A 5,664-nucleotide genomic window follows, 5' to 3' on the forward strand; every position below is an offset into this window, starting at 1 on the left:
AGCCTGATCAAATGAGCAGGCTACTCGTTCCCTAAACATCCAGTAAGACCAGTTACTGCAGCGAGATGCCAACTTGGGAACTCAGCCTTGCATCCCACGGCACAGCTGACACTAGGGAAGTTAAAGTTTTCCTTGATGTCATGTTGGGTTTTTGAAAGAAGGGAGACGAAAAACGGAGTTCTTAAAATAGGGAAATGGAAAAACCGGAGTTCTGAAAGGAGTGGTAAGGAAGATTGGAGTTCTGAAGGCGAAGCAAAAGAGGGAAAGGGAAAAAGAGACTGAAGGCTCTGAATGTAGGGAGATGATAGGCGGAAGAAAGTTGACACTTGAACTACATATTCCTGAAGGGATGGAGGACAAGAGACAGGGGGTTCTGAAAGAAGAGGGGGACGGAGGGAGAACGGAAGCTTAAGGGGAGTGAACGGGGTTTACTCTTACGGCTGACATTCATATTTGTTTGATCCTAATGGCTTTTGGTGTGTATATACTATAGTAGGTACAATGCCAAACAAAAAAAAAAAGAAAAAAATATATATATGCGCCAATGATATTTAACAGACAGTTTTTCTTAGTGTGTGTGTGTGTGTGTGTGTGTTTCACTGTTTGATCTGCTGCAGCCTCTGACGAGACAGCCAGACGTTACCCTACGGAACGAGCTCAGAGCTCATTATTTCCGATCTTCGGATAGGCCTGAGACCAGGCACACACCACACACCGGGACAACAAGGTCACAACTCCTCGATTTACATCCCGTACCTACTCACTGCTAAGTGAATAGGGGCTACACGTGAAAGGAGACACACCCAAATATCTCCACCCGGCCGGGGAATCGAACCCCGGTCCTCTGGCTTGTGAAGCCAGCGCTCTAACCACTGAGCTACCGTGTGTGTGTTTGTGTGTGTGCATTTAGGAAATTAGAAATTATTCCATTATGATCCGCATGATTTTAGGTCATACGGCACCGCTAAGGTTAACGGGAGAAAGCTACATCTCCCACCGAGCAACTAGGTTTGGCAGGGATTCGAACACGAGCCACCTTAACCAACTACTCCACCCAACCCACTGTGGCCTACGTATATGTGCGTATATGTGTCACGAGAACTCTGCAGGGCTTCCTATCAATACTATGTGCACCAACACTATACCACCACCACACCATATCAAATCTGAACTACGAAAGCGTATACTTTTTTTTAGCTCACCTCGCCAACAAGTTAAACAAGTTTTTTTGATATATAGATTATGCTTCAGTCTTCTGAATAGTGTGTGTGATACGAGGAAACTCAGTTTATTATGTGCGTGATTGAAGCATTCTTTGTGGACATATAGATGGATGGTTGGATAGATAGATAGATAACTACATAAGTAGATGGATAGACAAAAACAAATATTGGCAGATAAGCAAATACATAAATACATGCATACATACATTCATACATACATACATAAGTACGTAGGTAGATATACGATACAGATGTAGAGACATACAAATGAATACATACATATGAACATACTGTACATGCATATATACATGCATACATACATACATACATACATTGACAGATATATATATATATATATATATATATATATATATATATATATATATATATATATATATATATATATATATATATATATATATATATATATATATATATATATATATATATATATATATATATATATATATATATATATATATAATTTTACTTTACTTTATCTCTTTCTATCAAACATTGCAAATAACTCTCTCTCTCTCTCTCTCTCTCTCTCTCTCTCTCTCTCTCTCTCTCTCTCTCTCTCTCTCTCTCTCTCCTATAAGACGATAGACAAAACACATCACGGAGTCTCTGAAGAGTCAGACTGTTCATTACTTGACGACTCGCACAAATTTCTTTATGTAGATGAAGAGTCCATTGTTTTGGTAGGCGGTAATATGTTACTGGAGGCGCTGTAGGGTTCACGAGGTCCTTTGATTAATGACACGAGGCGAGTGCTTAATGGACGAGAAAACACACACACACACACATACACACACAGAGAGAGAGAGAGAGAGAGAGAGAGAGAGAGAGAGAGAGAGAGAGAGAGAGAATTAAAAGAATAGGAAAGTGATGCACTACATGTTTCTGCCTGATTCAATAAATGTGTCAGAATGAGTCAAGGGAGCAGGTGGCCACCGCCTCCAAGGAGTGTTCAGTCAGGATAGTCTCAAAGGACAAGTCTAAGAACTGTTGGATTTTACAGGAAGTCATGAAGTCAGCAAACTGACAGTATTTTTTTTCTTTTCTTTATGGAAAACTTTTACAAGCATTATAAAATAGCCAGTGTAGTGCATGAAGCCTTGGTTGCCACACAATAGCAGCAGCAGCAGCAGAGGGCGAGGCGAGGTATGGCGAGTCTCGCCATGGTGATGGAATAACACATCCTGACGTGAGATGCCTCCCACGGGTAGCTGAAATCGATTTTGTGGGTGCTGTCAAATACAGTGCAATATATAAGGACAGCTAGGTTGCATATAAGGTGTCGCTTGAGGAAGAGTGACTCATCTCACTGCACAGCCACTCACCATTTTTTGCTACAGAGTTTTACTTACTAATAGCATCTCTGATGCCTCATTTTTGCAGTATCACTAAAACATTTGACAGCGTAATATTATCTCTTATGTGGTCATGTAGCAACAGCGCAGTACCCACCAACAGATAGAAAAGACAGGGCGTGTAGCCACGAGGATGCGAAGTTGCTAAACACTGCCCGCCAAATGTCAAATGAAATTGTTCTCAAGCACCACAGTACTCAACATGTCGTCAATCCGTGTTTTTCTAGCATCCTCTTGCAACCGTAGCCATAAAACTGCTACCACCATCCCTCTTCCCACATCTCCAAATCAATAATGCTTCATATCGTTCTATCCTGTTTGCTGCAAATTGCAACTGTCTCAAATGTGAACAACTTTTTTTGGATTTTCTTTATTTGTGGCAACATTTACTCACCCTCCAAGTTACAAATACATTTGCGTAAAGTGTGTTTGCCTCACTGCTACAGATCCATCACATCTTTCTAGATTTTTTTTATAAAACAAACAATACATATAAATGATATGTAAAATATTGTTCTACAAAATGGTATGACCTTAAACACACACACACACACACACACACACACACACACACACGGCCCGGTAGCTCAGTGGTTAGAGCGCTGGCTTCACAAGACCGATGACCGGGGTTCGATTCCCCGGCCGGATGGAGATATTTGGGTGTGTCTCCTTTCACGTGTAGCCCCTGTTCACCTAGCAGTGAGGAGATACGGGATGTAAATCGAGTAGTTGTGACCTTGTTGTCCCGGTGTGTGGTGTGTGCCTGGTCTCAGACCTATCCCAAGATCGGAAATAATGAGCTCTGAGCTCGTTCCGTAGGGTAACGTCTGGCTGTCTCGTCAGAGATTGCAGCAGATCAAACAGTGAATTACACACATACTGTATATATATATATATATATATATATATATATATATATATATATATATATATATATATATATATATATATATATATATATATATGCCAGGAACAGACGAGCGACTGTCTTGACTGAACCACACCACAGTCTCCCGCCCCTGTGTATGACCACACACCACTTGTCTTTGGCAGTTTTATTGTTGCAGTCATTGCAGCGTACGTCCTATATTGCTAGCCGATCTTTAATTTCAATAATGAATTGATTTACATCTAGTGTAGCCATGGTATTGGTATATATGATATGTGAAGAGGAAAATGTGCTTACTCCTCAACGTTTGGTATGTGACTGCCCCACACAGCACGATGTGAGACGACCACACCACGAATCAGCATAACTTACAGAAAAAATGAAAAAAAAAATCTTACTATCGTGTAGTATCATGTAAAAAAAATTCTGGATTCGTGAAACATCCAGTGACAATCTGGGGCGTATCGTGGTAGTTGTGCACTTTTCCCGATTCATCCTGAAATAATAGTGCACCCTTTATTTTTTCGCGATTCATCTTAAAAAAAAAAATAACGTTACAAACCTATCGTGTCCCTATCGGCGTACGTTCCTACGTTCCTGTGATTGTCGTGTGACATTCGTTGTATTCGTTGCAAGGTCGTCGTATTCTTGGCTGTTGGAGTTGCGTGGTGTTTAGTCCCGCAAACCTTGTACCGAATTGTATTCTCAATATATATAGACTTGGAGAAGGCTTGGTTTTTTCTGATCCTCACTGCCTCTGGGATAGCCTTAAGGGACTAGATACCACTCATGACTTGAGTTTAGCGATTGAACTACGCAGGGAGTATAACCAAGGAAGCCTAGTCTTGTCACCTGAGTTAAAAAGACATAAGTGCCTAAGGGAAGCTATATACTACTGGAGTTTTTTGCTCTGGTCTGCGCTGACTACTAGCTTGGGGTTTCGCCAGAGACGAGGTTGCACACGTGACTGCCCCACCCGCCATGAGGATACAGTAAGGCGAGGGAACACGGCACGCCATCCAGGAGCTACGACGGGAGCGTTTCCTCGCTGGCAGTCTGTAGGAGGACTCCGGATACATCCTGTGTCGAGCTGTGTGGCTTGCACAGGTGTAGTGTTACGTGTGCTCTTCCCGGCCTCCCATGCCTTGCCACGTATGTAGGGGACAGCAGTGAAGGGGAGCGGTGGCGTAACAGTGGTGTCTGGAATGGGATACGCCTGTAGGCTGTCTTGCTGGGAAGAGGCGAGATGGTGGACGTAGTGAGCAGCGCAGAGGAGAATGTGGTAGCAGCCAGTGCGAGCTGGGCTGCTTCGCCCGTCTCAGAAGAGGATAGGTATCACCAAGTATCAGTGGGGCTGCCTCCTCCGTCCCAGACAAGCTTGACCTGTTCATGCAGTGGATGTCACAGCAGATGAAGGAACAGTTACGACAGCTGAGACAGGAGATAAGGAAACAGTCTCTGTAGTTGGAACAACTGTCATGGGAAATGGCACAGCTGTCACAGCTGAAAGAGCGTATGGAACAGCAGTTTTACCAGGTGGCAAGCGACATGCAGAAAGTACAGGACGAGAGTAAAAAGTACATTGATGTGAAATATCATAGTGTTAAAGAAAAGATGAGAGAGTACTGTGCACATGCTCTGCAAGAACTGCGAGGGATCGTTGAGGAGCGATGTGCCCGTGCTAAGGAGAAACAGCGGGAGGCTCCAGTCAGTGCAATCTACTTCTAGGAGGAAGCAGTGGAAAATCAAAAGGACGCAGGGGCTGTGTGCTTAGTCCCGGCGATTAGGGCGGGCGCCACCTTTCTGCGCCCTCCTTCACCTCCTAGCAGTGAGGAAAGAGACTGTAGGTGCAGTCGATCGCCACTTCCTCCCCTGAGGGCCAGTCATAAGTGGAGGAAGCCTTAGGAGGCTTACCAGGCCCAATTCGAGTTGTTGGCAGACGTCTACGGGTGGAGCGATGGGGAGATAGCACTGCACTTAGTTTCCTGTCAACGGGAACAGGCAGTGGAGGTCCAAAGCCAGTTGAACCCTGGGCAGGTATGTAGTAGAGGCCCTGCAGTGTCATTTTGGGCATCTCCAGCAAACGGAGGTGCACAGGTCACGCCTGAAGGTGCGGGTGAGGAACTGAGGTAAGCCTCTGACGCACCTGGCACAGGATATGGAATCCTTGGTCAGC

This window comes from Portunus trituberculatus, chromosome 16 (assembly GCF_017591435.1).
Source record: "Portunus trituberculatus isolate SZX2019 chromosome 16, ASM1759143v1, whole genome shotgun sequence".
NCBI classification, from domain to species: Eukaryota; Metazoa; Arthropoda; class Malacostraca; order Decapoda; family Portunidae; genus Portunus; species Portunus trituberculatus.